This window comes from Macaca nemestrina, chromosome 9 (assembly GCF_043159975.1).
Source record: "Macaca nemestrina isolate mMacNem1 chromosome 9, mMacNem.hap1, whole genome shotgun sequence".
Lineage (NCBI taxonomy): Eukaryota > Metazoa > Chordata > Mammalia > Primates > Cercopithecidae > Macaca > Macaca nemestrina.
Window position 1 is genome coordinate 74,289,155 of NC_092133.1, and position 12,848 is coordinate 74,302,002.

Below are 12,848 nucleotides of genomic sequence, written 5' to 3' on the forward strand. Positions count from 1 at the left end.
CTCCCCAGGCCGTCCCTCCGGGAGGTGGCAGCAGCGGAGGAGGGGACGGGCGGAGGGGGGGACGGGCGGAGGGGAGGGGTCCCCGCCCCCGGCCCGCCCGCTAGGCGGGGACGCGGCGCCGGCTGGTTCCCGGTCCCCCGAGGCCCAGGCGCAGCCGGAGGTGGGGGACGCGGAGTCAGGCCGGGCACGCGGCCAGCCCACAAGCTGCTGGAGACCCCCTCATACAAATCTTGCCCCCAATCCAGTGGGTCCTAAACTGAGAACTCCAAATTAAAGCCTGGAGACGAATGGTGGGGAAGGTTTCCCCTAAATTTGGACATCTCCAGATTACCACCTCCGCCGAATCCATGAGGCTTTTCCTCTCCAAGGAGCACCTAAGTGGAGAATTTCCCAATAAAATCGCCTCAACTGCGGTAAATAGGCTGTTCCCCGCGCCAGCATTTGAGAAGAGCTGCTCCCAGAGTCTAAAGGAGTTGGGATGTTGGCAGGAGGGTGTGTCGCTGGATGAGGAAGAGAAAGGTGGGCATCTGCGGTGCAGTCCTTGGTCTTTCTGGCAAGTGGGGCGCTCTCCCCCTAAATGTCTCAGAGGGAGACAAATCAGCGGACTACCTTGCTTCCTTTGATGACCTGGAAAGGGTCTGCAGTCCCCCTTAAAGCCCAAGAATGTCTCCTGTTCCACGACAGCCCAGCCGTTTGTGGACACATACTGCTTACCTCCCTGACTGCAGGACAAGGTCCTTCAAAGCTAGAACCCTGACTGCGCTCAGTGACCCCGCAGTGCTCCTCTGTCCATTTCAAACATCTGCGATGGAATGAGTGGATCTCGCTGGGGGTGGGGGCCACTTTGTCTACCCACACTGCCAGTCCCAGCCACATGCCTCCCCTCTTCCCTCAAAAAGCAACGTCTTCTTAGTCTGCTTCTTCAAGGGGAGAAGTCGTTTTTATTTATGGAAACGAACTCATTATATGGTAGAAAGAACAAGAGTATCAGAATTTGCACTTTGGATTTGGACTCCCCTCTGAGCAGCTGCACAAGGTGGAACAAAGCAATAACCCTTGCCGATGTGTTTTGTCCTCAGGAGAAATGGTGGAGGGAGAATGTATTAGATGAGGGGTTCTTAGCCTTGGCTTCATGAATAAGCTTAAGGATGTCAATGAAGCTTTTGACATGATCTCAACTTTTTTGTGAACATTTATGTATTTTACTGGGAAGAGGTCCATAGAGTTATCAAGTTCTTTAAAGCCTCCAGATGGACCCCAATATGGCAGAACTGAACTATTTAAAGATACCTTCCTGCTCCGGTAGTCTGACCCTCTATGGCTAAGCAAGGTTTTAAGGGAGTGGAAGGCTGGCCATTGCACAGTATCAGGGTTCCAGACAGGCTCCCTGACTCTTCCCTCCCACTCCTGCTCCTGAGATACAGTTCTTCTTTCTGGCTGCCAGTTCCCTTTGGGCAACTCCAGAGCTTAAATCATCTGCAAGGCAGTCACCTTTCAGGCACCTTTCACCTGGCACTTGTATTCTTAGCTGGATGAACTAGAAAGCTAGGTGAAGGAAGGAAGGTGAAAGTAGAGGAAGGGGAAAAGAGGAAAAGTTGGGGACTAATTTGGCTTATGATTAGAAGCATATTTTTTAGCCAGGTGAAGTGGCTCACACCTGTAATCCCAGCACTTTGGGAGGCTGAGGTAGGCGGATTGCCTGTGCTCAGGAGTTGGAGACCAGCCTGGCCAACATGGTAAAACCCCGTCTCTACCAAAAATATAAAAATTTAACCAGGCATGATGGTGCATGCCTGTAATCCCAGCTATTCGGGAGGCTGAGGCATGAGAATTGCTTGAACTCGGGAGGTGGAGGTTGCAGTGAGCTGAGACTGCACCACTGCACTCCAGCCTGGGTGACAGAGCAAGACTCCATCTCAAAAAACAAACAAACAAAAAAAAAAACATATTTTTTAAGACAGAGTCTCTCTCTTTCACCCAGGCTGGATTGCAATGAGGCAAACACAGCTCACTGCAGCCTCAATTTCTTGGGCTCGGGCAACTATCCTGCCTCAGCCTCCCAAGTAGCTGGGACCATAGGTGCTTGACACCACACCTGGCTAATTTTTCTAATATTTTGTAGACACAGGGTCTTGCCACATTGTCCAGGCTGGTCTTGAACTCCTGGGCTCAAGTTATCCTCCCACCTTGGTCCCCCAAAGTTCTGGGATTACAGATGTTAGTCACCACCTGGACCAATTTTAGGATTCCTTTAGCCAGTGACCTTGGTGTGACCTTGTACTTCTGCAGCATTTTATACCTTCTGGGGCACACCCTTGTAGTGGCTTGAATTGTGTTCCCCTAAAAGATATGTTCAGGTCCTAACTCCCAGTACCTGTGAATGTGACTTATTTAGAATAGGGTCTTTGCAGATGTAATCAAGTTCACATGAGGTCATACTGGATTAGGGCAGGTCCTCATCCGGTGACTGGTGTTCTTATTAGAATAGGGAAATTTGGATGCAGAGACACAGAGAAAATGCCACGTGAAGATGGATCAGAGACTGAAATGATGTGGCCACAAGCCGAGGAATGTGAAGAATGGGTGGCCACCACCAGAAGCTAGGGGAGACGCCGGCACAGATTCTCCCTGAGAGCCTCCAGAAGAAACCAACCCTGCAACACCTGGATTTCAGACTTCTGACCTTCAGAAGTGTGAGCCAATAAAACAACTGCAGTGGAGTCAGTGGTTCTTGTTTTAAGCCACCCAGTTTGTGGTCATTGGTTATGGCAGTCCTAAGAAACTCAAACTCGAATCATCACAGTGGGGAGGTGAGAAGGACAAAGACTGGGTTCTTTATTTTACAAATCACCCTATCACTTCACTCTGCTGCTGCCTAAGGACATCTCTGTAGATTTACCCACCTTTCCTACTTTCTTCCAGTCTTAGAAAAAGAGAGCTGCTCGTCTTTGAGGAGAGCCCTTCCATGCTCTGGATATAATCTGTGTATCCCTCTCCTCCCCCCGACACATGCGCTCACATACAGTCGGCTTCTGCTTTGGCTTGGGCCCCTTCTCATTTGTCAAAAACAGGTTTGAGTCTCCTCATTCTCAAGGGTCCTCCCTTTCCTCTCACGTCTCCTGCAGAAACAATCATTGCTTGACATTGGGACCTCCACATCTCATAGACTGCTTACTGCTTGGTTGGTGCTTTACAATCAGCTTCTTTTTTTTTTAATTTTTTTTTTTTTAATTCTTGCATTTGTTTGCTCTTTTTTAAATTTATTTTATTTGTTTTTCTGGAGACAGAGTCTCACTTTGTCACCCAGGCTGGAGTGCAGTGGCGTGATTTCAGCTCACTGCAACCTCCACCTCCCGGGTTCAAGCGATTCTCCTGCCTCAGCCTCCCGAGTAGCTGGAACTACAGGTGCACGCCACTGTGCCCAGCTAATTTTTGTATTTTTAGTAGAGACGGGGTTTCGCCATGTTGGCCAAGCTGGTCTCGAACTCCTGACCTCAGGTGATCCACCCACCTTGGCCTCCCAAAGTACTGGGATTACAGGCATGAGCCACTGTACCCAGCCTATTTATTTATTGGAGACAGGGTCTTGCTCTGTCACCCAGGCTGGAGTGCAGTGGGCTCACTGCAACCTCTGCCTCCCAGGCTCAAGTGATTCTCCTGCCTCAGCCTCCTGAGTAGCTGGGATTACAGGTGTGTATGACCACACCTGGCTACATTTTTTTTTTTTTTTTTTTTTTTTGAGACGGAGTTTCACTCTTGTTGCCCAGGTTGGAGTGCAATGGCATGATCTTGGCTCACTGCAACCTCCACCTCCCAGGTTCAAGCGATTCTCCTGCTTCAGCCTCCTCAGTAGCTGGGATTACAGGCATGTGCCACCATACCCGGCTAATTTTGTAATTTTAGTAGAGATAGGGTTTCTCCATGTTGGTCAGGCTGGTCTTGAACTCCCGACCTCAGGTGATCTGCCCTCCTTAGCCTCCCAAAGTGCTGGGATTATAGGTGTGAGCCACCACTCCCGGCCTTAATTTTTGTATTTTTAGTAGAAACGTGGTTTCACCATGTTGGCCAAGCTGGTCTTGAACTCCTAGCCTCAAGAGATCCACCTCTTGGGCCTCCCACAGTGCTGGATTACAGGCATAAGCCACTGTGCCCCGCCCTATTTATTTATTTTTAGAGATAGATTCTTACTCTGTCTCCCAGGCTGGAGTGCAGTGGCACCATCATACCTCACTACAGCCTCCAACTCCTCAAGTGATCCTCCCACCTCAGCCTCCCAAGTAGCTGAGACTGCAGACACCATCATCATACCTAGGTATTTTTTAATTTTAATTTTTATTTATTTATTTATTTTGAGACGGAGTCTTGCTCTGTCACCCAGGCTGGAGTGCAGTTGCACAATCTCAGCTCATTGCAAGTTCCATCTCCCAGGTTCACACCATTCTCCTGCCTCAGTCTCCCAAGTAGCTAGGACAACAGGCGCCTGCCACCACGCCTGGCTAATTTTTTGTATTTTTAGTAGAGACGGGGTTTCACCATGTTAGCCAGGATGGTCTCAATCTCCTGACCTCATGATCCACCCGCCTCGGCCTCCCATAGTGCTGGAATATAGGCGTGAGCCACCGCACTTGGCCTATTTTTATTTTTGTAGAGACAGTCTTGTTATATTGCCCAGGCTAGGCTCAAACTCCTGGCCTCAAGCTATCCTCCTGCCTTGGCCTCCCAAAGTGCTGGGATTACAGACATGAGCCACCATGCCCCGCCTATAATCAGGCTTTTGAGCACAACTCCCCATAGAAAACTGTTGTCTCCCATCCTGATGCCACCTCCAGGCCTTTCCTTCATACCTCCTCTACTGTCAACTCTGCTGGGCTTCATCCACTGGGGACATCTTGTTGCCCTACCTTCCTCTCCCTCCCGCCTGGCTCCTTTCTCTCTAGGGTTGACTCTTCAGTCCTCTTCTGTCCCCATGCTCCTTCCCTCCTGCAGGGGAGCTGGACGGAAATGAGCTCAGTGCCCAGCTCGGACACTCACTGGCTCTGTGTCCTGGGGCTAGGTACTATACTTCCTGGAGCATCAATTTCTGCATCTCTAAAGTGGCAATAAATATCACCCTTTGGTAGGGTTATTAGGAGAATTAAATGCTAGGACTTATGCAAAGCCCTCCACAATGCCTGGTGTCTGGCAGGCATATAAACTCCCTAATGTTAGAGCAGGCAACTCCTGTAGGTCAGAATGCCTGATTGAAATGCCGGCTTGGCAACTTACGAGCTGAGTAATGTTGGGTAAACCTCCAATTGCCTCACTTTCCACCTGTGTGAAATAGGGATGTCAATAATAGTATCAAAGGAACTAGTGCTCAATCCATGGTAAGTACCACTGTTCTTTTGGCTTCCCTCTGAGAAGAAAGGCTCCACAGCATGTAGCAACAGGTTTTGAACAGATGTTTTTAGTTTCATGAATGAATGGTTGTGGACTCTAGCTGAAAGATTTCCATTTAGCATGTCTTCAGATAGCGAGGGCAGGGGCCCCCAGGACCTTGTTCTCTGCCGTATCTCCATAGCACTGTACCAGGCATGTGGTAGGTGCTCAATAGATAGTCTTTTTAATTAACAGGTGAACGTATGAATGAATGAATAAACTAAAGAGCTTTGCATTGAGGCCCTACTTCAAAATAATATCAACTAAAAATGGGAAGATGGGGAAGGAAAGCGCCTCAAAAAGGAGAAGTGGCTGGGCGCCATGGCTCACACCTGTAATCCCAGCACTTTGGAAGGCTGAGGCGGGATTGCTTGAGCCCAGAAGTTTGAGACCAGCCTGAGCAACATAGTGAGACCAGTGTCTATAAAAAATTAAAAAAGAGAAGCATCAGAAGCCAAATGAGAGAAGGTCACAAATTCTCCCTGGTGCCGCAGGAAAGGGGTGGCAGGTTGGGAACTTCATGCATGGACCATGAACTCTGCCCACTGTGGAGTGGCCACTGCTGGGATGCTAAGCACCAGGAGCTCCACCCTGTCTTGCTTTGACCTGCTGACAAACTTGGCCTACCAGGCCACACTGCTCTTCCCAGCTGCTCAGGTGACTAAGGAGGATTACTTGAACCCAAGTTCGAGGCCAAATGGGGTAACACAGTGAGGCTCTGCCTCTAAAATATTTTCTTTGGGTAATGAAAAAGAAAAAAGATACCCTTGCTCAGAAATTCAGATCTAAACTGATGGCACCGAGGCAAATATAGCCCTGAGGGCACAGCCCCTCAAGCCTTCTGCAAGCACAGTGCTGTCTGGGAGCATTAACTCTTTGAGCCCATTCTTCACATTTCAGCTTAGACGTTAACCTGCTTTAGGAAGCCATACATGCCTTACCAATCTCCTTGAAAAGGGTTTGGTATCTCTGCTACATGCTCTCATTGCAACTTTTTACTCCATTTATTAAGGTTTATCAGCGGGTTTTTTTTTTTTTTTAATTTTTGGTTTTTTGGTTTTTTTTGAAATGGAGTCTCGCTCTTGTTCCACAGGCTGGAGTGCAATGGCGCCATCTCAGCTCACTGCAACCTCCGCCTCCTGGGTTCAAGCGATTCTCCTGCTTCCTACCTCAGCCTTCCAAGTACCTGGGATTACAGGTGCCCACCACCACACTCAGCTAATTTTTGTTTTTTTAGTACAGGTGGGGTTTCACCCTGTTGGCCAGCTAGTCTCAAACTCCTGACTTCAGGTGATCCACCCACCTCAGCCTCCCAAAAGTGCTGGGATTACAGGTGTGAGCCACTGTGCCCGGTTTATCAGCGTAATCCCAGCTACTTGGGAGGCTGAGGCAGGAGAATTGCTTGAACCTGAGGGGAGGAGGTTGCAGTGAGGAGAAATTATGTCACTGCACTCCAGCCCGGGCGACAAAGTGAGACTCTGTCTTAAAAGAAAAAAAAAAATTATGTTTGTTTTCTATATTCCTGTGATAAACAGAATATCTCCCCTTCCAAGCTCCCAAAAGGCAACCATGCTCCAGTCCCTGGAACCTGTGAAGATGTTTTGTTATATGGCTACAGGGACTTAACAGATGTTATTAAAGTTCTGGACTTTAAAATAGGGAGAGTAGGTCGGGCTCGGTGGCTCACGCCTGTAATCCTAGCACTTTGGGAGGCTGAAGTAGGTGGATCACCTGAGGTCAGGAGTTCAAGACCAGCCTGGCCAACGTGGTGAAACCCCATCTCTACTAAAAACACAAAAATTAGCTGGGCGTGGTGGCACGTGCCTGTAATCCCAGCTACTTGGGAGGCTGACGCAGGAGAATTGCTTGAACCTGGGAGGCAGAGGTTGCAGTGAGCTGAGATCGTACCACTGCACTCCAGCCTGGGTGACAGAGCGAGACTCTGTCTCCAAGAAAATAAAAATAAAAATAAAAATAAAATAAAATAAAATAAAATAAAATAAAATAAAATAAAATAAAATAAAAAAGGGCAAGTAGGCTGGGCATGGTGGCTCACACCTGTAATCCCAGCACTTTGGGAGGCCGAGGTGGGTGGATCACCTGAGGTCAGGAGTTTGAGACCAGCCTGGGCAACATGGAGAAACCCCCGTCTCTACTAAAATTACAAAATTATCCGAGTATGGTGGTGCATGCCTGTAATCCCAGCTACTTGGGAGGCTGAGGCAGGAGAATCACTTGAACCTGGGAGGTGGAGGTTGCAGTGAGCCAAGATCACGCCATTGTTCTCCAGCCTGGGCAATAAGAGTGAAACTCCATCTCAAAAAAAGAAAGAAAAAAAAAGAAAAAATAAATAAAATAAAATAGGGAGAGTATCCTCAAGTATCCAGGCAGGCACAATCTAATCTGATCATGTGAGCTCTTAAAAGCAGAGAATTTCCTCCACCTGGAGGCAGTAGAAAGGGAAGTGAGAGATTCCAAGCATGAGAAGGATCTGACTGGTCACTCTTGGCTCTGAGATGGAGGGGCCCACGTGCAAGGAGCTAAGAGTGGTCCCCAGCTGACAGCCAGCAAGGAGCCAGGAACCTCACTCTTACAATCACAAGGAACTGGATTCTGGCAACAACTGAATGAGCTTGGAAGTGGATTCTTCCCAGAGCCCTGGGTAAGATCCCAGCAGCTACTACCTTGATATCAGCCCTATGAAAGCCTGAGCAGAGAAACCTGCCAAGCTGACCTGGACCTGTGATCTACAGAGCTGTGAAATACTAAATGTTCTGGTTTTTTGTTTGTTTGTGTTTTGAGACGGAGTCTCACTCTGTCGCCCAGGCTGGAGTGCAGTGGCCTGATCTAGGCTCACTGCAAGCTCTGCCTCCCGGGTTCATGCCATTCTCCTGCCTCAGGCTTCCAAGTAGCTAGGAGTATAGGCGGCCACTACCATGCCTGGCTAATTTTTTGTATTTTTAGTAGAGACAGGGTTTCACCGTGTTAGCCAGGATGGTCTTGATCTCCTGACCTCCTGATCCACTGGCCTCGGCCTCCCAAAGTGCTGGGATTACAGGCGTGAGCCACCACACCTGGCCTTAAATGGGTGCTGTTCTAAGGCTCTAAGTTGGTGGGATTTTGTTATGGCATTAGAAGACTAACAATCCCCAGTGAGCTAAGAGCTCTGTGGGAGCAGAAGGGACATCGACTTATTATTGTACCCTCTGTACCTACCTGCCTAGATACTGCCTAGGACACTGCCCTAGGCACTCAAAAACACCCTGTGATAGGAAGAATGGAAATCTACCCTTCCACCAGGCTTTGCTTTTGGAGAAGTTATCTATGGCAGAATCCATTATTCCACCAGTGACTGGAGGGAACAGGAACATTTTCAAATAAAGACACTGGATACAGGGCTTTCTCTGCAGGCTAAGTGAGCAGAGGCCCCAGGGGCCTCTGGCCTTGGATTTTATGTTCTAATGGATAAGCGACAGCTGTTCCCTGGAGAAACAGATCCTGGCGCTCTGCTCTGAGTGTGCAGCTCCTTTGGAAGTACACAAGGCTGCCAACAAGAGCATGTGTACTTGTGTGTGCCTGTTAGTGCATGCATGTGCACACCTGAGTGTCCATGCACTCACATTGACAAGAGTGTGAGGGCACTGTGAGCAGGGGAGGAACCATTTCCAGGTGCCTGTGGGTGTCTGTGAGTGCAAACTGCACAAGTATGAGTCTGAACACATGGATGTGTGTGAGCAGAGGAGCAGTACTTTCTAGGACGGGTTTCCTGTCCCACATGGGAAATTGCACGTGGCCCAACATCCGAGATGCAACATTTAAAAGGATTTCCTTGCAGAGTTTCTTAAAAGAATTAACTCCCCCAGGATGCTGAAAATGGAATTCTATTTAGGAAAATGCCATATTGTACACACCTTTTTAGGAATGCTATATCTATGAAATGAACTATGCCTGTTTGTTAAAAATTACCTCCAACTTGGCTCTTGGTAGCTTCTCAAATCAGGAAGACATTTTTCTTCCAGACTGCTTTTGTTCTTAGTTCAGTAATGGCCCAGAGGCAAATATCCTAGGATTTTAAAACAGGGAATCTGACCAGGCGTGGTGGCTCACGCCTGTAATCCCAGCACTTTGGGAGTCCGAGGCGGTCGGATCACGAGGTCAGGAGATCGAGACCACCCTGGCCAACATAGTGAAACCCCATTTCTACCAAAAATACAAAAATTAGCCGGGCGTGGTGGCGCATGCCTATAATCCCACCAGCTACTCGGGAGGCTGAGGCAGGAGAATCATTTGAATCAGGAAGTTGGAGGTTGCAGTGAGCCAAGATCGGGCCACAGCACTCTAGCCTGGGGACAGAGCAAGACAGGGAATCTGAGTGAGGCCCAGACCTAGTCATGAATCTTGCCCAGATACCGAGGACAAGGCAAGATTCTGAGATGAGAGATTCAAAGCATTTGAGAACCTCAGATTAATCCTTAGAAAGGACTAATGAATTATTAATGATGAAATAAATAAAAATACTATTTATTAAGTGCGTACTGTGTGCCAAGTTCTTGGCTAAGCCCTAGGGCTAACTAACCTCACTTTGCAAATGAAGAGCTAAGAAGTTGCTTGCCCAAAACCACACATCATTTATTGTCAAAACTAGAGTGGGAATTCAAGTTTATCGCCTAAATTCTTTGCAGAAACCCTGCAAGGCCTATGCCCTAGCTCCTCACCCGTCATCCTCCTTCCCTGTTAAAACACTCCTATGGTGTGTCTCTTTTACAGGAACCAGTTTGAAGTCACAGCTGGAAAGGATCTGACACTCTGTGATAACATCATCCTGGTTACTTCTCCCAAAGGATTGACAATTTAACCTGAGGCCTGAACAGCCGTCTCGGTGAACCCCAGTGGGCCAAGCAGATTATCTCCCGGTCAGCCTAGTCTTCCAGTGCACAATGCCTCATGCATTGTGGGAGTCACCTCTTCAGAACAACATACCACTCCCTCAACTCCTCAAAAGTCTCCACTAGCTCCCCATTGCCTGCAGGGCATCCAAAACTTGCTGTCTTCTAACTCATCTCCTATCGCTTCGCCCAATACTCCAGCTACTGACCCTCTCCGTCCTCCACCAATACAATGTGCACCTTCTCCCCCAGGGCCCACTTCTGCCTCCTCTTTGCCTGTCCAAACTCCTCTCATTCTCTAGGGCAGGAATCTCCTGCTGACCTTGCCTTTCCCTCCCCGAAGTCCTGATGCCTCTTCCTCTTTTGCCATTATCTATTGCCTTGCATCATTCATAAGTTTGGCCTGGGATGTCTTTGCCTCACAAACATACTAGGGACAGGGACCTTATGCTGTTATTTTTCTCATATCCTTCACAGTGCATATGACAGAGGAAGGCCTGGAGTAGATGCTTCAGAAATACCTGAAAATTGAAAAACCCAAGGCAAGGGAAAGTGTGCCAAGGGGAGCTCACATCTTTCTGTCCTTTAGGTCTCAGTTTAAAGGTTATTTCTGCATATCCCCACTTTGTTCCCACCTCCCCTACAAATGACCAAAATTGGATTCTATGAGCAGTCATTTTTCTTCCCGGCATTCATCACGTTTTATACTTTTTTTTTTTTTTTTTTTTCCGAGACGGAGTTTCGCTCTTGTTGCCCAGGCTGGAGTGCAATGGCACGATCTTGACTCACTGCAACCTCCGCCTCCTGGGTTCAAGTGATTCTCCTGCCTCAGCCTCCTGAGTAGCTGGGATTACAGGTGCACCCAGCTAATTTTTTTGTATTTTTTTTAGTAGAGATGGGGTTTCACCACATTGGCCAGTCTGGTCTCAAACTCCTGACCTCAAGTGATCTGCCTGCCTCAGCCTCCTGAAGTGCTGGGATTAGAGGCATGAGCCACGGCGCCTGGCCACATTTTATACTACTTTTATGTTACTCTGTGTTTGCTGACTGCTTCCTGCTAGACTCTAAGCTCCACAGAACACTTGTTCAGTTCACCTCTATATCCCCAGTATCTAGCTTGATACACAATAGGGGCTCAAAACTATTGGTAGAGGCAGGGCGTGGTGGCTCATGCCTGTAATCGCAACACTTTGGGAGGCCAAGGAGCGACGATCACTTGACCCCAGGAGTTTGAGACCAGCCTGGGCAACATAGAGAGACCCTGTCTCTACAAAAAGTAAAAAGAAATTATGCTGGGCGTGGTCCCAGCTACTTGGGAGGCCGAGATCGGAGAATCACTTGAGCCCAGGAGGTCGAGGTTGCAGTGAGCTATGATTGTGCCACTGCACTCCAGCCTGGGTGACAGAGCAAGACCCTGTCTCAAAAAATAAAAACAAACAAACAAAAACCTCACCTACTTGTTGGAAGAATGAATTAGGGAGGGAGAGGAGATTACTTGTTTTGGGTACTTGTAATTGTCCTCAGGAACTCTCCATAAGAACACTTCCATTTTTCAGTCTAGACCAGGGAGTCAGATCTGAGAGGACCAGTATATCTAGAGTAAATACAACCCCAGCCACAAAGCAAATCGAAGCAGTCCCCCTTTCCTGAGCACTAAGTATGTTCCAGGCACTGTACTGAGTGCTTTGCCCACAGGCCCCAGTTAATCTTCATCACATCCATAGGCAGTAAGCATTAGCTCCATCATACAGATGAGGGATCTGAAGCTGTGCATTGCCACCCCTCCCAGCCTTTCTAGTTGTGTGTGGTTCCCATCTTGCAGGGGAAGAAAATCTCAGGAGTGGCTGAGAAGTCCCAGAAGAACTTTTTGTACATGCATCAAAACTGCCCCTGCCAGGCTGGGTGCAGTGGCTCACGCCTGTAATCCCAGCACTTTGGGAGGGGGGCAGATCACCTGAGGTCAGGAGTTCCAGACCAGCCTGACCAACATGGTAAAACCCCGTCCCCACTAAAAATACAAAATTAGCCAGGTGTGGTGGTGCATGCCTGTAATCCCAGCCACTCGGGAGGCTGAGACAGGATAATCACTTGAACCCAGGAGGCGGAGGTTGCAGTGAGCCGAGATCGTGCCATTGTACTCCAGCCTGGGCAACAAGAGTGAAACTCCACCTCAAAACAAAACCAACAAACAAAAACTGCCCCTACCTTCCAAGAAAGGAAAACCAGCTCCTGGGGAATAAGCCAGAAATCAACAGTGGCCCTGCCTGCCCTGCTGGTGGGTGCAGGCACGTGGAAACCAGATGCAAAGGGGGCCCATGGGCCCAATCAGACTCTTGGACGTGACGAGAATGCCCTGAAGCATTCCACAGCATTCAGAGTTCCTTTCACCCACACCTTCTCTATTGTTCCTCCTCTTCTCTGTGTAGCCATAGCAGTACCACCATTCCACACTGAGGCTCAGAGAAGCAAGTCAGCCTGCTCAGGATCATGAAGCTGGAAAGTGATGAAATCAACCACCTTAAAACAACTCCCCACAGGTGTGGG

The 12,848-nt window shown here is 48.6% G+C and overlaps 1 protein-coding gene and 1 pseudogene across 1 annotated transcript in view; one reads left to right on the top strand and one right to left on the bottom strand.

The window, feature by feature from the left end:
- LOC105465968 (discs large MAGUK scaffold protein 5) overlaps positions 1–12,848 on the bottom strand; it is a 149,067-nt gene that overhangs the window by 134,972 nt on the left and 1,247 nt on the right. The window lies entirely within an intron of this gene.
- The window catches only part of LOC105466219 (histone H2A.Z pseudogene), a 28,990-nt pseudogene continuing 16,489 nt past the window's right edge, over positions 348–12,848 (top strand).